Source organism: Notechis scutatus, chromosome 5 (assembly GCF_049901735.1).
Source record: "Notechis scutatus isolate UNSWTSFEM ecotype Mainland chromosome 5, rNotScu1.2, whole genome shotgun sequence".
Classification (NCBI taxonomy): Eukaryota; Metazoa; Chordata; class Lepidosauria; order Squamata; family Elapidae; genus Notechis; species Notechis scutatus.
The window spans coordinates 46,808,854-46,835,753 of record NC_142013.1 but is presented as its reverse complement, the minus strand read 5'-3'; the positions used below and the strand labels follow the sequence as shown (position 1 = coordinate 46,835,753).

General features: G+C 37.2%; 1 long non-coding RNA gene across 1 annotated transcript in view; it reads right to left on the bottom strand.

Annotated features, from left to right (window-relative positions):
• The window catches only part of LOC113409723 (uncharacterized), an 81,417-nt gene that overhangs the window by 24,042 nt on the left and 30,475 nt on the right, over positions 1-26,900 (bottom strand). The window contains exon 2 of the long non-coding RNA XR_003370575.2: positions 24,524-24,619. This is a non-coding gene — a long non-coding RNA (uncharacterized LOC113409723). The remainder of the gene's footprint in view (positions 1-24,523; positions 24,620-26,900) is intronic.

Sequence of the window (26,900 nt, the reverse complement as noted above, 5' to 3'; positions counted from 1 at the left end):
TAAATATCACTTTGTGATTCACAGATACCATGCAGATTTGGCTGGGGGGAAGGAATATAATTTGGAATATTAATATATTTGAAAATGTCTTTTTGCTGCATAAAAAAAAGATGACTCCAAAACAAAACTTAAATATGAAAGTAGTATTGATGTCATCTCTAATAGAGAGTGCATAAACATACTGGACAGAATATCTAATCTGATTTGCTAATCTTCAAATCAATAGGACTTCACCACATTTTTGTGGTGAAAATATTTCCTCCCAGTTTTCAGTACTCATGTACCCATCCTGGTGGGTTTTTTGTTTTTTTTTTGGTGAAGGGAATCTTCAAATCAGTCTGGACAAGTTCATAACATAAGTAAAATCAGCTGCCTATTGAACCACCACCACAAACCAAGGCATTATTCTAAGGCTCCTCTTGGAAGATTATGCTAAATGCATTAAGAAATGCTGACATATTGCTGAGAAATCTGGAAATTGCAGTTAAAAAGTATCTTGAAGGAAAGCTTGGAGAAAGTTTCAGAAGACAGCACTACAGGATTTTTTTCCCCCTAAGAAGTCAAATTTTATACTATTAGAATTCATAGGCTTTTTTTCTACCACAAAAAAATCATTTATATAGTAGAATATACTGTAGTATGCCAAGATTAAAACGTTTAGAGGAAAATCAAATAAAGGGTGAATTCATATATTTGGAGATCAAATATAATTCCCTAATTTAACAAAAGCAGATTTGATTCCTCTGGGCTAAAAATATTATAAAACCAAATTTACATATGAATATTAAATGGAATTATAGCAAGTTTTTATTTGAAAAGTATCAATTTGTGTCTTTATTTACAATTTTATAGTGTTTCCCAATATCATCATCATCATCATCATCATCAAATAATAACAAAAATAATAATAAACCAACCATGGCAATCCTCATGATTATCAGCACACTGGGTGTCATCACAAAAAAATCTTAGACAGCTCATAAAAATATTGACAAAATTTTATCTGTCAGTTACAAAAAGCCACATTTCTTAGATCCCATATATACTATGCCAATACATTATGAAATCCTAGGTTCTTGGGAAGAATTCAATACATATGAAGGCCAACACCAGCTAAAGAACTAGCAGCTGTGATTTCATATTGTTGTGTATATAACAATACATATTTTAGAAGGAGATCCAAACAACAAAACCAAATTCAGAAACAATCACCACTGAATGTCAGTGTCAGGCCTCCCTCCATTTAAAACCCAAGAGAGAAAACTCCTGACTCCACTGAGATAAAGAAGAGGTACTTTTACTGAGTTTGAAATGATAGCAGCAAAAGCTAAGCAAGATCTGATTCAAAAGGCGCTAAAGTTACAGTTGAAAGTTTTTCCAAACCCCTCCCCACAGGGTCGAATGCTGAATGTCCAATCCACATCCCACATTTCAGTCATCTGGAGTTCTAGGACCAACTGCCAACTGCCTTGACAGGGTATAAACAACTCCATTCAGCAGCACAGTAATTCTTGAGAGCAAATCTCCTTTTTAGTTTACATGGGCTTTCACCTCACCAGCTCACTTCCCAAACCCAAATGCCATGCCCCCCCTTCCTGTTACTATGGAAGCCGATAGCAAGCATACATCAAAGGAAAATCCCATGCTGGGAATCTGGCTGACAGTCAGCTTGACTCCCAAGTTTGAACCATATTGTGTCTAACTGATATTGTAAACCAACTCATATAGTTTACTTCAACTCTGGAACTTTGAAATGCATTTGAGCATTTTTTAGAAATTCGGGTTGGCATTCTGTGTGAAAATTTCTGATAAAAACTATCTGCAGAAACATCTTTTATTTTATTTTATTTTTATTTATTTATTTTGATTTCTCAATCGCTTACAAGATAATAGGTATAAGTATATACATAGTTATGAATACACGAAATGGGTACATATAAAAAAAATAAAAGAAACAATAGGACAGGAACGGTAGGCACATTGGTGCACTTATGCACGCCCCCTACAGACCTCTTAGGAAAGGGGTGAGGTCAATAGTAGACAGTCTAAGGTTAAAGTTTTTGGGGTTTGGAAAAGAAACCACAGAGTCAGGGAGAGTATTCCAGACATTGACCACTCTGTTGCTGAAGTCGTATTTCCTGCAATCAAGTTTGGTGAAGTTAACCTTGAGTTTGTATCTATTGTGTGCTCTTATGTTGTTATGGTTGAAGCTGAAGAATTCATTGACAAGTAAGTCATTGCAATGTATGATTTTATATACCATACTTAGATCAGACCAAAGGTTTTCTAGGTCTAGAATTTCAAGTCTGGTGGCATAAGGTATTCTACAATGAGTAGAGGAGTGGAGAACTCTTCTTGTGAAATATGTCTGGACTTTCTCAACTGTGCTAATATCAGATACGTAATGTGGGTTCCAGACTAGCAAATGTTTTGTATGCTCTAGTTAGTAGTGTGATATTACCAGAGAAAAAGCTACATAGGATTAGGTTAACAACTCTTAATGCCTTTTTGTAGTTACAGTGGGGTTTAGCACTTAGATCATTAGAGATGAGTATTCCAAGGTCCTTTACAGAGCTTGGATCATCAACAAGGTCTTGACTATTCAGCTTGTATTTTATTTTCTGATATTTTTTTTTGCCAATATGTAAGACAGAGCATTTATTTGTTGAGATTTGAAGTTGCCATTTGTTTGACCATTCTGATACATAGTCAAGATCTTTTTGAAGGGTAGCAGTATTGTCTGTGGTATTGAACAGCTTTACATCATCAGTGAAGAGAACGCAGTTGCTCTTGACATGATCACAGAGGTCATTTATGTAGAGTATGAAGAGAGTTTGTTCTAAAACACTGCCTTGGGGGACACCACTGTTGACAGGTACAGAATTCGATAGGACACTCCCAATTTTGACCATTTGTTGCCTGTTTGACAGGAATGCTTCTATCCACTTATGCAGGTGTCCAGAGATACCGTAGGATTTTAGTTTTAGGAGTAGTTTGCCGTTTTACCACTGAATTAAAGGCTTTACAGAAGTCTGTGTAGATTGTGTCTATTGTTTTGCTCTGATCGAGTTGTGTAGTCCATATGTTTTTGCAGTGTAAGAGTTGCAGATTGCAGGATAGTTTTTTTCTGAAGCCAAATTGTTTATTAGAGAGTAGGTTGTTTGTCTCTAAGTGGAGGATAATGGATTGGTTAATAATTGATTCCATGACTTTACAGGTGACGCAGCATAAGGAGATTGGTCTGTAATTTTCAACTAGGCTGGGGTCTCCCTTTTTGAAGATGGGGATGACCATGGCTTGTGACCATAGGTTAGGCAAGGAGCTGGTCCTGAAAGATTTTTCAAAGATTACGCTTAGAGGTTCTGCTATGACAGTGGATAGCTTTTTTAAGAAGTAGGCACATATTCCATCCAGTCCAATAGATAGAGATAGTTTTAGATTGTGCAGTGCTTTTTCAACATTGTCTTCTGTAAAATCAATATGTATTAGATCATTGTAGTTTTCTGTGGTTCGGCTAGGAAATACTGGGCATGATCCATTGCTGTTTACAAATACTGAGCCAAAGAATGTGTTAAAGAGGTTGGCTTTAATGGTGTCATCATTGCAGTCTTTACCATTAAGTCCTATCAGGGGTGGGATGGACCTTGAGTCTTTTAGTTTGTTGTTTACAAAATTGTAAGAAGCGCAGGTGGAATTGGTGCATAGAAGGTTTTCCTCTTGCTTAATATGATAATTGGTCCATTCAGTCTTTATCTGGTGGCATAAATTTTTGTATTGGCTTTTGAAGTTGGCAACGTGACCAGATTTGTTTTTCCGCCAGAGTGATCTCTTTTTGGATTGAAGGTTCCTTATTGTTATGGGTAATCTGTTTTTTGGGGGAGGGGAGTTGTTGTTGGTACATATAGTTTGATGACTCTTTTGACTTCAAGTAAAAATATGTTGTAATGTTCTTCAATAGTATTGCATCCAGTGAATAGAGATTGCCAATCAAGGGATGAGAGATCGTTGTCTATAAGATCATAGTTGCCTTTTTTGAAGTTATAATTGGGGAGTACGTCATTGAGATGATTTTTGTGTGGGCGTATGTCGAGACAAAAGTCAACCATATTGTGGTCACTGTTAGAAAAGGGTTCTTTAGTTTTTATTCCGTAAATGAAATTCAAACTATTGCAGAAGATGAGATCTTGAGGGTTGTTTTAAAACTTCAAGATGGCAACCAGGAGTGGGTTTCACATTTTTTATCAACCAGTTCTGTGGGTGTGGTTTAGTTGGTGGGTGTGGCTTGGTGATCATGTGACTGGCTGGGTGTGACCAACTCAACATCACTCACATTGAGACACGCATCTCCTCGCCTGGCCTCTCATGACTGTGGGGATGCTGCAACAGTCGTAAGTGTGAAAAATGGTCATAAGTCATTTTTTTCAGGGCCATTGTAACTTTGAATGGTCATTCCACACAAGCAAAGTACCAGCAAAGGAGGAAAAAAAAAACTCCAGAGAAGTTCCTGAGATAGGAAGTCCAGTTCTGCCAAGAATGTAATAAGGATCAACGTAGAGGCAGTTTCTGTAAGGAACACCAGAATGTTTCTTTCCTGCCTTCCTTACAGGATTAGGCCAGTAATTTCTTCTAACAACCGGTTCTCCGAACTGCTTAGAATGTTAACAATGGTTCTAGTGAATAGGTGCGAACCTGTAGTATCCCACCCCTGATGGCAACTGATCAAAATTCCACTCCCTTATATATGTTGCCTATGCAATATGTGGAAAGAAAAACAAGCAACAGAAAGAACTGTTCCTATTATTTGTGAACAGCGTAAACAGTGTAAACAGAAATATAAAACATATTACAGTGATCTAGTGAGCTGCGTGCCTGTTTAGTCTGCTGTCCAGGTGCTGATTCCAGATAAGGAATTCCAGCAGAGAGTCTAGTGTTGCTTTTATTTATATGGCTGGTGTAAATTGGAAGCATTGGAAGCTCCTGCTTCTGTTGATACACAAGAGACAATAATGGCAAGTATTTCAGATCAATAGTGATCAAAGGGATATTTATGTGAATCTAATGGCTTCTGCAAAGAGATCTTAGCTTTTTCTAGTTTTGTTTTATGACTGCTTGTGTTACCCATATGAAAAGCCTTCTTGAGAAGCAGGTGCTGTGATCTTAACTGAATACATTTCATCATGGGATTTGTAGTCTGCCTTTATCACATCAATAATGCTTTCCATTTCCTGAATGATATTTCAGATATGAAATTAAAGCTAGAGAAAAAAACAGGTGCAGAATAACCTTGTAAAATTAGCATATTAATTAACCTTTTAAAATACACACATTTTAAAAGAAATTTGCATAAAGAGTAATCTTGGAATACTTCAATGAGTATTAGACATCTATTCTGACATGCCTTGAACATTAGAATTGACCCTCAAAAGTGTGCTATGATAATTATGGCTCATTATGACTGAGAGGAATAACTTTGCAGTGAAATAATAAGCAATGTTCTTAAATCCTATTATTTTTGGAGATTACTGGAAATGGAGTAGACTTAAATATCAAAAAATTGCCTTTTCACAAATTGCTTCTTGTAATGCTAATCATTTGGGTTTGCTCATAGCCATTCATTCTACACTCTAGAAATTATTTCAAGAAGAAACTTTATACCAGAAAAAGCTGGTATTCTTCTTGTTTCTAGTTTAATGAAAATGCATGTGTTTTTCTATTTCTTTATCACAGTTGTTGTTTTTTCCCAAGTGCATTAGATTTGAACTGTATGATAAGGCACTTTAAAGTAGTTGCTCTGAAAAAACACACAAAAATTTAGAAAATGTAGACTCTCTATTTTTGAAAAAGCAAAAAGCAGTCTGCTAAATAAATGTACTTTTTTTTTTTTAAAAAAAAGGTAATATATAGTATCCTAATTTCTCAGTCAGGTGTAGTTTCATTAAATGTTTAGCCATCTAATCATTCCTATGTTGTTTCAATAATTCATGTCTTCCTATACTATGCCTACATTAAATCTTAAACTAAATCCTTAGTTTTTTTCCATTTATAAAATGTTATGCACACTAGTAGCACTATAAATGCAAGTTTGTGTCTGTCTGTTTGTGTAAGCATGTAATTTTTAAAGTGTTAAGCTACCATCTTTGGTACATGCTAAAAAAACAACGGCCTGCCATTAGCATAACACTTTATTGTGATGAAGTCAGAAAGCGTTTGTTTACATTAATTTATGGCTATGGATTTTACATTGCTGAACTACAACCACAAACATTTCTTGCTATTAGCAAAACCATTGAGCGTTAATGGGATTTACTTTTTAATATTCTTTGGTTCTAAATACTAGTCCATTATCTTCTAGTTCCTGATTTATCTCAAATTGGTGTCCATGGCACAGATTTAACAAAGGACAATAGTGTATTGTACAGTCCAGCAGACTGGCATAACTGCTCCCTCAAATCCCTTTCCATAAAACTTTGCTTCCCAGAGAAAGGCTTTTTTTCTGTACAAGAAATGTTATAACTGTTCTTCTGTGCACAGAGGAACACAAATCTATTCTTTTTCCAAATACAACAAATTGTCTACTCCTTCAGTGGAAGAAAGGAAGAAAGGAATCATTGCTACTTGCTTTTCTTTGCAAGGATTGCTTGATTCCTCCCCAGCCTTTTCTCAGCACAGGAAAAAAAAAACTTTATACCAAAAGGAGATTCTGTGAGGAAGCAGACCATGGTAAAAACATGTGGGGATTCAGCAGAGGAATGGGGCTTTGGGAAGAACTCCTTTTATTTCTAGAGTTCATTTTTAGATCACTGTTCAAGATAATATTTTTTTTTGTTTAAATATATTTGTTTTTCTCAGTGTACATATTTCAATATTTCTAGTTTGAAAAATACTTTCATTATGGAAATAACGGAGTCCCAGTTTAGATTGCATATTCTCCCTCAACAAATCTTTTACCAAGAGCAGTTATAAAAACATCACAACTTATTTTCCTTTCAAAATCCTTGAATCAGATTAACAAGTATAGCCAAATAGTCTTCTCTCAAACAGGAATACTTTCAGCAGGAATATTGGTGCTTCTGTCCAGTGAAGTACATTGGGTTGAATTTGGGATCCAACTCAATGTATTTGTAAAAATTAACCAGCTGTTTCTTTTAAAAAATAATGGAAAGCACAAAGTCTATATGAAAATGAATAATTTAGCCATCAGCCAAGCTTAAGCCTTAGTTCCCAGAATAATTGCATATGATTTAATAGACAACTGTTACAGTATAGCTCTCAATAAAAATACTTGCCTGCATTGTGTACCAGACTGTATAATCAGCAGAAATTAAAACAGCCAAAATCTGTAAGTCTACCGCCAAAAGAACCTGTCCTAGATTATTCATTTCTTACTAGCTTTCTCTGGAAAGTAAATAATTATTACTAAGTGGTTGCCTGCAGTCTTAAAGCAGGGCCAGAATACTCTGCTGAGCCATGTAAAGCTGTTGATTTTATACCATCCATGAAATTCACACTGATTTGCAAGAAAAAATAACTACCCTTTCAATTCCTATGCTTTCCAAGACCCTTTTAGGTACTAAAAAAATCGATACATTTCTTTAAATAAAGGGAAGTTATATTAATGTATATTAATATCAAAGTTGGCATATCTAAACTAGTACTTCTTTACTGAAAGAACTTCTTTATAATTGTACATTGCCAATTATTTCCTATACAAAGTAAAATGAGGTGATTATAATAAGGACAGAATTTTATCTTACATCAGTGACAGACAGCTTACAGATACATTTAGCATTAAACAGCAGCCTTATTGTGTGATAGCTGAAAGATGTAACTGTCAGTTCTCCAAAATTTTCAGTCCTACTTGAAAATGTTAGAATTTGAATAGGGAATCTTCAGCAAAATATATCTGAACTATATCTGAACTACAGTGCTTGAAACAACAGGACTTTCCCTCACTTCTTATTTCAAGCAGTGTGTGTATGTGTGTGTGTGTGTATCTGTGCATATTTACAGGAGGAAGCATTCCATTTGATGCAGTGTGGTGTAGAAATATATTTTCACTCATCTGCACTTTGAAATAAATCATAGGGTGAACTGTTTAATAAAGGCACTTTATTGAGATGGAAAAGGAAGTCTGCCACTGAGTTTTAAACTATCCCTTATGATATAAGGACAATAATGGCAGAGTGCAAGACAACTAAGTAACTTTAAAGCTCAAATATCAAGAAATAGCATTAGAGTATCATTCATGATGATGCATACAGCAGACCCTTGTTGTGATTGTAAGGGTTCTTCAGGTTTGTGGTGAATCATATACCTTGCAGATCATGAGGACTCCTGATGGTGCTCAGATCTATTCTTATTAGACTATATCAGAGATTTGCATCCATTTATTTGCAGGACATTCTTGGCAACAATGTGGTTGTGCATGGAAGGTTAAGTGCTAATGGAGAAACCTGCCAGAAGAAGTCTCTGGCAGTGCTTCACTAGATGCACCTGTGTTATTATATTAGCAGAGATGAAATCTCTAAAACTTTTGCTCAGAATGTTTTTTGTTTTTTTTTACTAAGCATCTGTAAGACCTGGCTAAATGCAAGAAAACTTAGCACATTTTTCGTCCAAATGTTGCTATAAGATAGTTCAAGGTCATTTATAATTGGGTTGTAGGTGGGGGGCTGATGGTTAAAGACACTGAACTGAAAGTTGACAGCTCAGATTTGAGACGTGAGTGCCACAAAATGCAGTGAGTTCCTGTTACTTGCCTCAGCTTCTACAAATCTAGCAGTTTGAGAGCATGCAAATGTGAGTAGATAAATAGGAATTACTTCAGTGGGAAAGTAACAGCTTTCTGTATGTCTCTGGAAGTAGTCATGCTGGCCACATAACCACAGAAGTGTCTTCAGACAATGGATGCCTCTCTTGGCTAAGAAACAGGGAGGAGTACCGCCCCCTAGTGTCAAATATGATTGGACAAGGGAAATCTTTATCTTTCTTTATAATTGGGTTATACAATATTAGGAGAAGCTACAGCTCTAATGGATCACAGGAGAAGTAAATATTACTGGAAGGAATGAACAGTAAGAGTTGGAATATTTTTTTTTTCATATTTTTTGAAATAAAGGATGGAAATTGGAGTATGATGCCTTTGGGAAGTAAACTACTTTCATTCCTATTTTGAATTCTCCTTTGCTATGTCTTTACTGATCTGAATACTCAGCCTGTGTGTCCAAAAATATGTGCATAATTAAACATATATAGGCAAAAAATAGGGATGTGCAAATCAGTCTATAGTTTGATTAAGGCACTATTGCGTGTTCTCTGCATGGATGGAAATGTGCATGTTTTATTCAGGCACAAACATACATAATTGGTTAGTGGATAGTTTTGGAGTCTGTGTGTTCTTGCTGAAGTTTCACAGCAAGAGCTAGAAAGTCCAAGGCTGGTGGAAAGCTGGGGAAGGTCCATGACATGGCAAGTGAAAGACAGCCACACAACAGCAGCAGCAACATGGACATAGGTCGGAATGGATTAGTGCAGGGTTAGAGTGGGACTGCAGGAAGAGATTGTAGAAGGATGAAATGCAGTACAGTAGCCTTATTCCATTTGCCATTTAAACTGCCTGGGATCTGATTCAGCTGGATTTCCCAGGCATAATGCATATGGAAAGAACACTTTTTTTAAACTTCATATCCCTTTACAAATTTACTTTTTAAAATTATTGTCTTTCTTTAATTGGGCATAATTAAAGTTGTGATTACTTTTTAAGGAAAGCAAACATATCATATATTTTCAATGTATCGGGATTCGTATTTACATAAACAATACTTAAGACTAACTAGTGTGAAATACATTTTATTGATTTTTAACATTTTCTCCTCTATTCCATAATTGGACATAGGAATATAATGCTATGGTATGTTGATAGCTCTGTCAAGTTACCTAAATGCTTGTTTCTAGTTTTATTGAAACACCTCTATATAATTTTGTCTTGATTGAAACATTCCTAATTCTGATATGTTCAAAGCCAAATATAATAACTTTTTTCTTAACAGGCAGCTCAGATAATAGAATGAAATACTACAGTTACCTAAGAAACTGATACAATTTGGAATCCATTAGAGGGATTGCTCAGTTCAGTATTAGTCTCTTGATTTTTCAGAGTGAAATACTCTGAAATCCAAATTAAATTGATGACAGTAGATAATCTACTCACGGTCTGGTTTTTTAGACTATAGGTTTTCTCCTATTCTAAAGAAAAAGAAGTTTACACCTTACACAAATAGAGATATCATACTGCAGTACCATCTTAGTTAAAATATTACAATTTATAGATATGTCAGTGAAAGAACATTGAATCACTTGACTAACAGAAATTCTGGATATTATGAAAAAATGGAAGTGGGAGAGGAGGAGGAGAAGTATGGTGTAGTGTTTGCATGTTGGACAAGGGTCTGATTCAAAATTATCACTATCCTAGGAAACTCGTTGGGTGATTTTGGGTTACTTATTCTTTCTCAGCCCAGCCTATATCACTGATCTGTTGAAAACATTCCTTCCCACCCAAACTGCCTTAAGAGATTAAAAAAACATACAATGATCATCATCATTATCATTACCATCACCATCATCACAGACAAATCAGTCACAAATTTCCCTTTATGTGGACTCTTACATTATCTTCAAAACAACTAAGATGTACCACATAAGCCAGGACTTTTCAATAGAATAACTGTGAACACTGTTATACAAGGTTTTTATTTTTTTTACTATCGTTTCCCTTAAAATGGCCAAAAACCTTATGATACAGGTAGTCCTGGACTTACAACAGTTTATTTAGTGACTGTTCAAAGTTACAATGGCACTGAAAAAAGTGACATGACCATTTTTCACACTTAACAACCATTGCAGCATCCCCATAGTCATGTGATCAAAAATTCCAACTCTTGGCAATTGACTCATATTTATGACGGTTGCAGTGTCCCAGGCCATGCAATCACCTTTTACAACCTTCTGACAAGCAAAGTCAATGGAGAAGCCAGATTCAGTTAACAACAGTGTTACTAATTTAACAGATGCAATGATTCACTTAACTGTAGCAAGAAAGGTTGTAAAATAGGGCAAAACTCATTTAACCAATGTCTCACTTAGCAACAGAATGTTTGGGCTCAATTGTAGTCATAAGTTGAGGATTACCTGTATTGCCAAATCCGTATGATTTCGCCTTCTCGTCCAATTCTTATGAGAGTTAACTATGTTCTGAGAGTTTGGTGTCACATATACTGGTACCTGCACCTGGAAAACATCTGTAGTACCCTCATAGACAATTGAAGCCCTCCAGATTCAAGACCAGTCTTGCTAGAATAAGTTTTCATATTCCCAGATCAGAGATAAACTGTTCATAAATATGAATAACTAAGACACCTGTGCCTTTCATAATTTTGAAGTTTGACAATAATTTCTTCCCAAAAGTTAAATGCTTTGTAGAAGTACTCTGAGAATTATCACACAGATGTCAAAACTGTTATAAACAACTATAACACCTTTCTTTTATTCATTAAAATTAAACTCCTAGTTGAAGGCTCAGGGATAGATTTCTTTTCCACCTCATTTAGAGAGATCTGAATTTTAGTCTAATGAAATTAAATGAGCTTCTTCCTTTTGTTTCAGATTGTTAAATGCTTTTGTCCCTATTTTGCTTTATTCTGAAATTGCTCTTGGCTCTTTTCTTGTACTTACATAAAAGATTTCCATTACATTTTTATATTGTATGGATTATTTCCAAGTGCTTGATAGATTGGCTCATTCTATGCAAGAAACTGCAAGCTCAGATAATTTTTCATTAAAATACTCAGCTTCACTGAAATTCATTAATGCACTTTGCTTTACAAGTAAGTATGGATCTTATATACAGTATATATCCCCACTTTGGGGAATCTCCTCAATAAATTACATGATTAGCACAATGAGCTTTTTTCCATATTGTGCGAGAAGTAGCACCACAAGACAAATTCTTTACCAAGCATTACAAAATACACTAAAAAAGGATTCCTGTAATCAGAACTTTTTGAGCAATAGACAGATTTATAGAATACTTCCAACCAGAGGTATTATTATGGTTTTGTCCTGGTTTGTTTCCTTGCGTTCTTCAAGGACTGTGCATGTTGCTGAATCACAGCCTCTCATATTTATTCTCTAACACTACTGCCCTTAGTCATTGAGGGGAAATCTGACTATTTTTATTGTGGCTAAACCGTATGAATATTAGAAAGAAATTATGTAAAGGGTCTCAGAATTCAGACTGTCAGTCTGTCCATTAGCAACATAACTGTTCTGAAAAGTGAACAAAGGGGGACCAAATATGGTGAGGAATGAGAAACCAGTAAAAGCAGATTGGGATGGGGAGGTTTTGGGGAAAAAATCCCAAAGCAAGTTCCCCCATGAATCCCTATGGGAAATGCAGTTGTGCAATGGCTCAACATGTTGTCAACTGTTCCTTCTAATCCTGACCTTTCTCTTTCCCCATCACATGACCAAGAATGGAAGCAGATAGACTACACCATGCTTTTCAGCGCACAAATGTCTACAAATGCACAGAGATGTAACACATAGGGAGAGCAGAAACACACATATCCAGAGATCTTAGCTCATATATGCCCAACCTGATCAGATACTGGATGCACAGAAGTAACTATGTACAGTACATTTTTCAACAAATCCTTACAGTTATCATTTTTGCAGATCTGTAAAGCAAAGGAAAACTGAAGTAAGATTATAACCACAATTGCAGTTCCACTTAGTGATCACTTCACTTAATGAACCACTTCATTGGTTACTTTGTGTTTGCTAAACAAGGAATATAAGTTGAATTCTTGGTGGTCTCTGAGCTTGGTTGTTTTCTTGCGGATGTTTCATTACCAGATGAGGTAATATTGTTAGTGCTAAAAGGGAGTGGGGTTTGCTCTAATTATATATACTATGGCCTGCCCTCTGTACTAGTGATAAAGAGCATGGAGAAAAAAATTGGACCCCATGCTAAGTCAGATTTTCCTGACAAGGGGCAAGATGGATATTATAAAAGTGTAGAGTCATCCATTCCACTTTGAGAACTTTATCTTGAGCTCCATAAATGACAAATTTTGATTCCCTTCAGGGGTAACTCTTGGACCTGGAGCAAGCGTTATACTAAAACTTTATTAACATTTGTCTACAATGGGAAGCATTCAACTGATTTTTCCCCATTAGAAGGAGATGGAATTTTGAGAAATGAGAGATACTTATTAGGTTAAGAAGCTTTCAAAATGTCATAAAAATATACCACAGCTTTTCAGGTTGTAGTTTTTTTTATCTTTTTAAAAGTGCTTTTAACTTTATTGTTTTGGAATAGAACATGATGGTATTGGCAGCAAAAGTAGTTCCTATGGTCATATCTGTGGCAATTTTGAGAAAGTTCGATTAAGGGAACTTTGTGCAAAGGGAACGGGTGGTTGGAATGAATAATGGTGCCAATCAAAATGTAATAAACATGATTGTTGGGGCTGAAATGTTAATATATAAGGTAACCCATCTGTTTGAGACAACTTAGAATAAAACAATTGTGAAAACTAAGAATTTCTCTTCCAACATCTTTAAGACCTCAGATGTTGCAGTTGCTGATCATATTGTAAAGATTTCTATTTGGGTGCTACATCTGTCAATCAGTACATTCAATATTCCTCTCTATTCACCATGGTGTTTTACAGCCACCACAACAGAATAAAAAAATATATGTGCTGCGTGACTTCCAGCAACTCTGGGAAAGCATTCCCCTATACAGTAGAACCTCTGGTCATGAACGCTTCTGACCATGACCAAATCGGGTTCCAACCAAAAAATTCACATTTTTTTTTTCCACAGCCGATTTCCCCTTCCACACCATTTTTTTTTTTTTTTGTAACTGCCAAATTTCCAAAATTAGGTTCAGGTCACGATCAAATTGGGTTGCAAACAAAGTTATAGAACGAATTATGGTCATAACCAGAGGTTCTACTGTACTTCCTTTTGAGGAAAAGAATGCTGTTCTCACAAAGGCACTATTTATTATATGTTGGGCTTCTGGAGAAATAGGTCATGAAACAAAAGTTTCTAGAAGACTTTGATTTGGAAGCAACTGGTTTATATCCATCTATTCCAGGTCAGTAATGAAAATGTATTTGATTAAAGTAGATAATCATTGTTGCTTCTAGAAATGCTGCCCTCGGTTTGGAGAATAATCATGGACAGGGAAAGCATACAAGGGAGACACTTATTTATTTATAATTTTTTATAATTTTGGCCACCCATCTTACTACAGAGTAACTGTGAAAGATGGGATATGCATATTCATGTATGTGTTTCACTGAATCTATAAAACATATATAAACTATAATCTGAAGATTTATAACAGAAGGAAAAATTATATATTCTCCTAGCCCAATCTAATGAACCCAAAGGCACTGTCAGGATTCCAGTTAGCATACCCAATGGAATCATAGTATAGATTTATTAGGTATGTCATATCAGCACATCTGGGGAAAACTCGACTCTGGAGGACTTGAGGTTTTCCCCACCCAAATAAAATCCCAAAGTTTTCCCCACTGGTCACACGTCCATCACATGGTCCAACCAAGTCACAGTCACCATCTAGGCTGGCTTTGGTCCACACCTCTCCAACACCTGGTAGACCATCCTTAGCTCCTATGGGAAAGAATGTTGTTTTGGCTAGACATCCCCAGCTATCTCCATCTCCTCCCTTTTTCTCATGTTCCAACCGGCTCAGCTGTAGCAGGCCTTAAGATTTTCCCAAAATGGCTCCAGCATAAAAAATGGCTTCAGGGCTGACAGGTACCAGAAATAGTCACAATCTCTAGTGGGCACTCTTAGTTATTCAGAATACCACAAATAAAACCAGCAGCTTTCTCTTGGGCAAAGTTCCCATGGTATTAATTCTATGCTACTAATTCCTTCAATGAAAAGAAGGTTGCCAAATTGCTAGAACAGGTTTTTGGTTCAAGAACTTTGGTCCCTTACTAGAGTTTCTAACCATAATCATATTTATATCCATATGCTCAGACAATTATGTAAATATTAAAGTTATTCATGTTTAATTCAATATTGGAGAATACAGCCTCTAAATATATATGTCCTATTAAATTGAGGATCATTTATTGTAAGGCTCCACTTATATGATTAAACATACCTTTAACCAATTCTGTAGAAGTATACTCACTGATACATCACTTTTTTCCCATTTTTATCATTCATATATATTTATTTTTTTATAATGGGAAAGCATAATTTTGTTTCAAGTATCATACTTCAAGAAAGCATCATAATTAAGTAGCCTGTAAGTATTAACACTTTAGGTTTTCTTATTAGTGTTTTCATTGATGTACATATATTTTCTTTGCAAAAAATATACAACCGGCTACTAATCTGATTTCTCAGTATGTGAACAACAGGATATAATTATGTTGCTTTTGCTAAATAGTGCTGTATCTTGATCAGTCACTGATTTATGTCTATTTGAAATTGTGGCTACTGCAATTTTCATAAAAATTACTTTCATTTGCTTCCAAGCAATTAACTGATACACAATATTTTTTCCAAGATAGCAACTATAATATTATCCCCACGACTTCCTACTGCCAATCATATTCATCATCAAGAAAAGCAGGTTTCATCACCTTTTAAAATAAGCATGAACCCAAATGATAAATGATGTTTAGCTGCACAGAAATACTATATATGTGTGGAAGAGAAAAAAGGCAATGAAATATGATGCAGTTAAGCACAAGGTATTTTTTTAAAGACTCTCCTTCAACGTTCCATTTTATCATCTGACTAAGGTTGTTTTAACACCACTGGTCTTTCATTCCCCACCCCTTCAAAGCAGTTTGAAGTTGATTGTTTTTATTTTTACTGACCTTAAAATGTGGAGGACAACATTATGGCAGCTGAATCTCTATGGAAGGGCTCAGAGCTAGGGCAAATTGTATAACAATATTTCTTGCACCTTCCTTGACACAGTGTCAAGTTGGCTTGATAATACTTTATTGAAGACAATGGAGCCTCACTCTCCTTCTCAGGGCCAACCTAGCACTGGAACAGGTTGCAGTCAGATCAAGCAGAAGAGTGATGTTTTCCACCAAAAAGTGCAATTTTGCAAAATTACACAGGCATTCTGATTCATATGGAAAATCCATGGGAGGTCAGTGAGGTCTCCAAATGTAAGATACCAACTGACAGTTCTGCTCCTTCCCATTGAGTCATGGAGCCTCTTCTTCCTTGAGCATTTATGCTTTAATTGTGTTACGAACTAAGCTAACGTGTTCATTAACAACCCTAATAGTTTTACTTCAATAGCAGGCTCGTAATCCTGCACTTCTGATTGGCCCGCGAATAGTGAGTCGTGATTGGTCGTTTCTGGCCGATCTGATTGGCTGACAGCGGGTCGACTCTAATTGGACGTTTCTTAGAGCGGTAAACTCAAATCATTGGTTGTTTTGACAGCAGCCAGCTCTATAAAAGAGCTGCTGCTGCCCAAGTATTTGGCTCTGTTCTGAAGTCACTAATAAAGAGTTGAAGTCACAGTTCAATGCCTCGTCTCCGTTCCTTGCGCCCATGCTCAGGACCTAACAAATTGCTAGAAAGATCAAAGCCTTTCTATCAACCAGCTGTTAAAAGTTATTCGGCCCGTAGGCAGCCCTGCCTCCAGCTAGGGTTTTCTTTTGTTCTATTCAGAAAGCACAGAAATATTCTTGGAGCAAAAAAAAAAAAAAAAAACCCAAACCCTAAGGCAAAAATATATTTTGCTCTTTGTGCTATTTTCCCTTTTCTTGCACCTGCCTTCTAATACTAACTTGCTTGCATTTCCCAAGACTACTTACAATCATATAGACAGATTTTTCCATGATGTCTCTAACCTGGTTCTTCAGGTCTTCCTCATTGTGACAACAAAATCCATCTATCTTGCTACTGGTTATTATCTTTTTCCTTCCATCTTTTCCAGCATTAGGGCTTTCTCCAGAGATAATGTGTCAGAAGTAGGATAATTTGAGCTTTGTCATTTGTTCCTAAAGTAAGAGCTGTGAGTTGATTTGTATTATAATCCATTTGTTTGTAACTGCAGAGTGATTTATTGAATTAATCCATTGCCTGCTTTTGCACATTATAAAAGTTCCAGACTGATACTTACTAAACCTTACTAAAAATTATTGAATTCAATAAACTGAGGTTTAATGGACATTCAGGGCAACATCTGATTGGAACACAGTATTTTCCTAAATTTAAGATCACACAATTGAATAAATGTTGAATAGGATTGGTTGTGAACATGTTTGTTTTATTTACCCACCCCCAAATGGGTTCTCTTTCATACAAATGAAGCATTCAAAGCTACATCATTGATTAATTTGACTGAATAATCACTGCAGAGATCAAATTGAGCAGGATGTGAGAATAAACAGTGAAGTTAATAGAGCTGAAGCTTTCTGCATTTCAAATTCAAAGGGAGAAAAGAATGCAGGAGTGATCATGGGACACCTATCGGCAACTCTTTAAAGCAACTATTCCAAGTAGTACAGCATCATGTCATCATGTCATGGAAACAAAATTCTGAGGAAAAATGCAGTTGCTTTAATGAATTCCTGGTAAGCGCTGATACACAGATGCCAAAATGTGATCCAAATCACCTTTTTAGTTTGAAATCAGAGGGGAAAAAATACTATCCTAACAACAAACACATTTCTTTCATTTTTCTAATTTAATTTAATAGAAAATAACTTGTTTTTGTAATTACTTTCCAAGTAGAATTTTGATTAATTATCATGATAGTTCCATTACATATTCAGTAATGAGCTTGACAAAGTTGTGTATAAATGTCCCTTGTTTTATTCTATGATTATCTTTTCTGCAAGCTTCATCCTTTCTAATCTTCTACATTTTAGCTAAATTCTAAAGAAACATCAACCTAATGAAGGGTGAAATTCATCCTATTGGGATTTTTATAGATTGCAAAGTTTGAGCAGCCAGGGAACCTTCAGAGCGATTGAAAAAACGAGAACCCAGATAGACCTGCATCTGCAATAGTATCTCCATCTTCAATAAGAAAATAAACTCAAAATTTTCGTCAATAAAAAATAGAAATATGTGATATTTGGAATAAAATAAAAAAATAGAAGCCTCTTTTGCAAGCCAAAAAAAGAGCTTTAAAAATAGCTAGATTGGCATAATATGGGTAAAAGTGAGCATATTGGTAAGCCTTCAAATGTAAGGTTCCACAGCTTCTCTATAAAAAAAAACTTCTTTCTGTAGTTAAAATACACTGTTAAATATAGCATCCCAAATAAGATTTTTTTGCTTCATATCAGACATGACTACCTTTTACTGGTGGGATGAGGGTCTGATTCAAGCTCAATATCACAATTTCTTTCTAATATAATTTTGACTAGATTGCTACTGACCCTATGAGCTGTCATACATATGTCACACAAAGCCAAATGAATATTCTGTGACTAACTGCAAGTATTATTTTTGTTATTGTTTTTATGCCAGGCTTGTCCTGACTTGGACATTTAGGAAAGAAAGACCCTCGACTCCATTTCTCAGAGTGAAAGGTGCTTTAACTAAAGGCAAGCTGGATCTGAGTATTCCCTCACAAAGTTTGCAATTTTCTCTTTTCTGTGGCCCTCCCCCTTGACCTATGTACCAGTGTCCACAAAAGCATTTTGGTTTTGAAGTTTTGGGAACAGCTTTGAGGTTTGGTGCCTCTTTGATGTAGTTTCACATTCTGTTCTCAGGCTCTGTCCTTGATTGACTGGTTTATTCTGGGTTGACACCTCTGGTTCTTGTCACCCTGTAATCTCCCTCCCTTTTCCCATCCATTCCCATGCCCATTCGTTACTTCTTCAAATGCCTCCCCCTTCCTTTCATTTTATAGCAGAATGCCAGTGAAGCAAAGTATACTGAAGCTGGCAGGCCTGACATTTTATTTATATGCCACCAAACTCCCAACTCCAAGGCAGGGTCCCTCAAAGTATAAATGTATTAGGCCTGTCAGATTGGCACAGCTGGTGAAAACCTGAATCTGAAGTCCCCCAGGTTTTCCCCACTAAGTTTAAATCCAAAGTTCTTCACCACATTACACACAACCATCATGTGCCCCAATCAGGTCTCTCTCTCCCCTCCCAGATGCCTCCCATCCACATCCCTCCAGGTGCTGGTGAGAGTGTCCTTGGTTCACAGAAGAACGAATGTTATTTTGGCTACATATTCCCCTCAGCTATCTCTATTCCCCCTTCCCTTTCCCACAGCTGCAGCCAGCCTTGCTGTGGTAACCCTAAAAGATGCTCAAAGATGGCTCCAGGGTTGACAATAAGTGGTCCCATCTCCCAATAGTTTCTAGCTTTAGAACAATTGCTATAGTTGTCTGTATTGTGTGTGTGTGTATTTTCTTAAGTTTTCATGGGTATTTATATGTATGGTATTCAGCTTTGTTCGGGTATTTTCCCAAGTGATTATAGTTGTGCTTTTAAAGTTGTAGCAACATTTCAGCAGAATCTCATCTGCCATCATCAGGCTTCTGTATTGTGTTCGACAAATATATATAATTTATAAGTTAAATCTATAAAACTGAGCAGTTTTTTTTTCCTCCTCTTGGTTATTTTTTCCATTATCATATTCCAGGAAGTAAGTGTGTGTGTGTGTGTGTGTGTGTGTGTGTGTGTGTGTGTGTGTCAGTGAGTGAGCGTTTGTGTGAAGAAAACAATTTACATATAATGAGTTATGTATGTAAAGATTGCTCTAATTATAAAACTACAAAATGTTTGGTTCCCAGGAACATTTCTATTTAAAAAAAAAAAAAAAAGCAATAATGTGACATTTATGGGAAGCAATGTAAAATATACCAGCATCCATTTACATTTCCTTTTATATAGAAGCCCTGAAGTGCTGATGAAGTCTTGGTATCAGCAAATCTGCCATTTTATTGCAGTTATTCACTGCCCACAACAATTCAACTGAAAATTAATTAGCAATACCCTACCATAAATCTCCATAGTATTAGCTAAAATGCCAATCCTGTAATCACTTTCCATTAAAGCCAAAAGTACTAATTAAAATTGACTTTCCCTTCCCTTTCTATGTTTTGGTAAACTGCTTTCAGTTTTGAGATAAAGCCATAAGAAGGAAGACCTTTCCCTGAGTAGACCGTATAATCTCTCTCCTGCTATAAAGATAACAATGCATGAAATGAGAATGAGCATTTAGGAACAGAAACTGATATGCACACAATATGAGGACAGGAGCATGTGGGTATGGAAATAATAAGAAAATATGTCCTCATTAAAACCACAGCTCTAACTATAAAGAAAGCTCACAGGCAGGGTGGCATTCTACTGACTCAGACCAGTTTGGTAGAAACGGTTGTTACAATTCCCAGTAGTTTGGAGAACCATTAAAACAGGTCCCTGGCTAGCCCTGTCCCTCTCTGCCCACTTCTCCACTCTCTACCCAATCAGTCCTTATCACGCATGTGCAACATCACGCGCATGCGCGATAAGCTGACTGCATTCTAACCCTGCCCACCAGGCCCCTCCTTACCTCGGCCATGCAACATTGCTGCCTGCAGTCTGCCTTCACCCACCTGCCAGCCATCGTTGTCTGCCTTCCACCATGATCTCCCTATGTGAGTGAGGTTTTGCAAGCCCCAGTCGCCTATATGCCGCTGTTGCTACCAGCCCCAGTAGAGTCCCGATTCCTGGGCCAGCCCAGGCTGCCACCACTGCACTGCTGCTGCTGCCCTCGCCCTTGCCACCACTGCCACCACGCCCTGGTGGAGTCCTGGCTGCCCCCACTGCCGTGCCACTGCTGCCTTCAGTGCTCATTGCCTAGCTAGCTTTCCCCCCACAACAGTCCCTGTCTGGCTTGCTTAGCTGTCAGTGTCACCAATGAGGTACTCGCGGCCTAGCGAGGTTTCCCAACCCACCCCACTTGCTTGGCTTGCTTAGCTGCCAGTGCTGCCCATGTGGCACTTGTGGCCTAGCAAGGTTTCCCCACCACCACCCCACTTGCTGGCTTGCTTAGCTACCAGTGCCTCCCAGTCGGGATGTCGGCAGTGTGGGTGCTTGAGGGAGGGGAGGATGTTCCACCCCTGGCCTCTTTGTTGGGCTTGGAAGCCTTGCCTGCCAGCTTTTCCAGGCAATGGGGGACCGGGTGCGAACAGACAATCCCTGGGATTCTAGGAGACTGGTTGGGAAGGACGTAAGTTAACGAGCGACGTTGGAAGTGTGTGTGTGTGTGTGTGTGTGTGTGTGTGTGTGTGTGTTTCAGGTGGGTCTCCTAGCTTTAGAAGGAGAGAGGGAAGGAGAAAGGGAAGGGGCAAAGAAAGAGAAAAGAGAGAGGGGAGAGAGAGAGAAAGAGGAGAGGGAGAGAGAGAGAGAGAGAGAGAAAGACAAAGAGGGAAAGAGAGGGGAAGACAGAGAGAGGGGAAAAGAGAGAGAGAGAGGAAGAGGTAGAGAAAGAGAGAAGGAAAGAGGGGGGAGAGAGGAAGAGAGAGGAAGAGAGGGAAAGAGAGAGGGAAAGAGAAGAGACAAGAAAGAAAAGAAAGAAAAAGGGAAAGAAAGAAAAGGGGAGAGAGAAAGGAAGAGAAAGGGAAAAAAGGGATAGACAAAGAAAGAGGTGTGATGGAAGGAACAGAAAGAAAGAGAAGGAAGGAAGGAAGGAGGAAGGAAGGAAGGAAGGAAGGAAGGAAGGAAGGAAGGAAGGAAGGAAGGAAGGAAAGAAAGAAAGAAAGAAAGAAAGAAAGAAAGAAAGAAAGAAAGAAAGAAAGAAAGAAAGAAAGAAAGAAAGAAAGAAAGAAAGAAAGAAAGAGGGAAGAGAAAGTGAATGAGATACATGAATGGATAGATAAATACATGGAAGGAGGGAGGGAGGGAGAAAGAAAAAAAGGATAGGAAGGAAGGAAGGAAACCCTGGCTTCAGAAGACTCTTTGAAGCAGCACAATCTAGGGCTGGCCTGGAAGGGATCTTGGAGGTCATCTTCTAGTCCAACCCACTGCTCCAGCAGGAGATCCTTACAGAATCATAGAATAGCAGGGTTAGAAGGGTGTGTGTGTGTGTGTGTGTGTGTGCGCGCGCGTGCGCGCATGGCTGTCAAATGCCAAAAACTGGTCAAGTAGCTCTGGGGAGGTCAGTCATAAATTAGAACACTTGCTAAGCAACCGGCCATTAAGCGAGGACCACTTGTATTTAGTTTGCCAGTCACATGGCCACCTGGCCACGCCCACCCAATCATATGACAACCAAGCCGTACCCACAAATTAAACCATGCCCACAGAACCGGTTGTTACAAAATTTGAATCCCACCCCTGCTCACAGGTTTGTTGGTTTGTTTGCTTCTGATACTTGCATAAATCCCATAACAAGTCCTTTTCAGAGGTCTCCAACCTTGGCAACTTTAAGACTTGTGGACTTCAACTCCCAGAATTCCTCTTTGCTGGCTGAGGAATTCTGGGAGTTGAAGTCCACAAGTCTTAAAGTTGCCAAGGTTGGAGACCTCTGCTTTAGATGGTTGACAAATGTTAAAAATCAAATCCAATAATCTTAATATTTCTCTCTTTCCTCTCTCTCTCTCTCTCTTGTGTGTGTGTGTGTATGTACTTTTATATATTTTGACAAACATACTTAATATTCTTGCTTCACATTTTCTATAGAACAGCAACTTTTTCAGGTGATTTGGGTTGGGACTGATTGTCCCACAATCACTCAACCAGCTGTCACATCCTCATGATTTCTAGGCCAGCATAGACAGTCAGACAGACAGATAGCAGATGATAAACAAACATCTGTATACCCAATGGGTTTTGCTTTGTTATTTTTCATACATTGCTAGAGTAGTTGAAATTAATAAGTTCCTTTGTAACTTTGAATGGTCACTAAACAAATAGTTGTAAGTCAAGGACTAGCTGTAAAGTGCATTACATTAATAAGCCATTCCTTATCAAACATAAGGAGCAATATATTAATATATTGCATATATTAATTAAGAAAGCTGTCAGGTTTCTTTAGACAGTGCTAGACTAGCAGACAGCAGAAGCAAGCATTTAAGGACATAAAGTTCTGTTTTGTACATTTTTTTTTGTATAAAAGCTATAAATGTTACAAAAGAATCCCAGCAATTCCTATATGTCAAATTTCAAAGTTTATTTATAGAAACATCAATGCTTAAATCCTTGAACCTCTTGGTGATATGAATCTGACCCTACTTTGGTAACAGAGTGGCTTGGTATCCAGCTGTTTTCTCTGATTTTTCATAAACACTGAAAGCATGTAATGTTTGCATTAGTAATTTGCATTCCTCAGTTCAGTGCAACTGCCTTTCTGAAAATGTAGTTATTTACAATTTCTTAAGATAGAAAAAACTGTCTACAATTCTCTTCTGTGAGTCTCAAACTATATAACACTATTGAAAGACAAACAATTAAAATAACAAAAATAATAATCTCACTACCAGCAGCTATAACCAGCTGAAGGATTGCTTAGGTTCTAACCATGAAACCATGCAAAACTATTTTTCACACATCAATTATTTCTGCAGTCACATTATCACATTGTGGTTAGCTGTTGTATAGTGGGAAAAACAGATTTCCTGTAGTTCTTCCTCAAATAGTGAACAGCTGGAGCAAAGCAACATAAACTGTTGAGCATTTGTGAAAATATCAAGCATGTAAAATCATTTTTCCAGAATATATCTCTCTCTTTCCCTCTCTCTCTCTCTCGTGTGTGTGTGTGTGTGTGTGTGTGTGTGTGTACGTACTTTTATATATTTTGACAAACATACTTAATATTCTTGCTTCACATTTTCTATAGAACAGCAACTTTTTCAGGTGATTTGGGTTGGGACTGATTGTCCCACAATCACTCAACCAGCTGTCACATCCTCATGATTTCTAGGCCAGCATAGACAGTCAGACAGACAGATAGCAGATGATAAACAAACATTTGTATACCCAAATGAGAATAATTCTGATTGCATGTATATGTGTGTATGTATATATGTATATGTAAGTACACACTCACATACACACATACACACTGTATATACAGTACATTTCTTAAAATTCAATTATTAAATGACTCATAATTAGTGAAAAATATCAAAAATAACAAAGTTTAGATTGATCTGAAATTTTATTTAGTTTTACCATCCAAGAAATTAATTAAAGATACATGATTTTACTCCACATGGTGAAGTAGGTTAGACTAAGAGATTATGGCTGATCCAATTACTAATTGAATTTACTGAGTAAAGATTTTAATCCCTTGCCTTATATGAATACTTTGACAATATTGAACCATCTAAATGAGTTTGTAAGTCCATTTTCATACTTCAAGCAATATGCAGTTGCCTTTCAAATAGAGATCTGCACAAAGCCCATGTGAAATATAACTTACAAGCCATGTAAACCTGTCTTCAAGTGATTTAATTTTTAAAAATCACAGTTTTTGTCACCTTTTAGAGGCATTCAAATCTGATGATTCTGGATCCCATGTTTGCATGATGTTGGAGATAAGTAGGTCAGTGGGGAACATATTCTGGCCTCCGCTTCTGCAAAAAAACAAATATTGGTAGGTGTCAGCCCTTGAAGGAATTTCCAGAAATGTTGCCAAGAAAGCTTTATTTTGGGCTGCAGACATTGCCTCAATTACATAAAACAAACAAAAGAACCAATTCAAAAGGCTACACCTTGAAATTCTAGAGGAGAAAAAAGCTAATTAAAGTATACTCAAATCAAACAGGAAAAGTTTAAAAATCAGAGATAGGGAGCCTTAGAGGCCATTCTATGCAAAAAAAAAATTGTTTTAGACTAAATCAACCAAATCCCAACCTTTTAGGTGTTGTAGTATGTAAGATATTGACTATGTGGTGTAATATAAATAGAGGAAGAATTCTGAAAATCTAATGCCATTCAAGGACTTTTTCTTTTTAAAATTCATCTTATGCCAATATCTAATAAGAAAGAACCCCAAAATTATCCCATTTAGATACTATGTTGTCTAACAGCATAAATGTGTGTTTTGTTTTGTTTTTTTGCTGTAAGCCTCCAATTGTTCCTAAAACTACTCTGCTACTATGGGAAAATATGGTGGTTTGGCATTGAAATGAGACACAGGGAACTGTCTCTGAGAAAAAATGCCAACCCTGAGAGAACTCAGGTAGCAGTATTTATTGAGAAAAAACACAAGCAAAATATACAGTATGCATATTCAGAAAACAATGACCTCAACAGGAGATTACTTCACCAGCATGAGAACACACAATCTTGGAAAGTCCCAGATGTTACCTTGCTAGGATGAGATCATTCAGCCACGGAAAGTCTCATGGGAAAGTTTGGAAAGTCCCATGAGAAAGCACAACTGTGTATCTTGTACCTTGAACTTTCACCCATTTTCCTATTCCTTCTAAACTGGCAGAATCAAAACAGAATGAGGCACTCTGAGCAAAGATACTCCTACCCCCACCAAGAATGCCCACATCTTCCTAGACTTACTGCTAGTTATACAAAGGCCTTACAGAAAATGATAAAATGATCAATAGGTTATATTACCACATTCCCTCCTTTTTATTTATTCAAAGATAGGGGGTGTTTTAGTGGCATAGTACACAGTTCCCTCATGACCTGATCCCTCACGCCGGAAGACTGAGGTACACATTTGTAATAGATTAGGTATACATTGAATAAAACAACATAATAAGATACATATAGCAATAATAATAACAACCCCTTGCAATAAGGAGCGAAACCATGATCCATCAGGAAGCCAGGACCACAGACTGTCCCAGAATGATGCATTAAACCCATCAGCTCCAGATTGATGCTGAGCAATACGATCTTCCATGTCCTGAACAGTTTTTGTAATGTTTGGCTCATAATTATGTATAAAAACACAACAATGTGAATGAATTAAAGCACAAACTCCTCCTTGGGCAGCTAACATAATATCTAAAGCATATCGATTTTGCAAAGTAACTGTACGAATTTCAGACATTTCTACATTAATCATCTTAATATTCTTTATAGTATCATTAAACATAGCAACAGTAAAATTATTTAAAATATGAATATCTCTATAGTTCATAGCAATTCCCAAAGGCGGGATAAGACCTCGAGAAATTTGTGTCCATAGATTACCTCCCATGGTTAGGATCTGGAATTGCTCTGTTGTAGCACAAGACAACTGTTTTCTCCAGGTTGCATTCTTTATTAAATCTTTTTTCCTCAAAAAAGCACTCCATGCAATGTTAGTCCTTCTCCCACTCTCCCAGGAAGGTGCATACACAACCAACAATTGGTGATGTTCAAGTTTTTGGCAGTTGTGCGCAAATCTTTAATGTAATTATTATCTATCCACAAATCATCGCCCAAATCTCCGGCACGCTGAACATGCTGTCGCTGCTCTCTCCGCACCCGAGCAGCCCAGGACAGATTAGGCAGAATCAACAGGATCAGGAACCACAGATCGCCATCCTGCTCCTCGAAACTTCCTTCACAGGTGCCTGCGAATGATCAGGCCGAACACACCGACCAGGAACCCAACGAATTTGACCAAGATGTTCAACTGCTGCATAACCACGTCCCCACGTTATCAGCTCAGCAGGAACCCATGCCGGATCCGGAAGGAACCGCACCAACACCCGAGGTCTCACCGCATCTGTAGAAGGAGAAGAAAAATGCCTGCTGGCCGCGCCGCAGGGGGTTACCAGACAAATTTAAAAAATTTAAAGTATATAAAGCTAGATTTAATTGATCTTGAATCGCCGGGAAGCCCCAGGAGCTTCCCTCCTTTTTTATTTAATTTAGTTAACATGGACTTGAGCGTGGAATTAT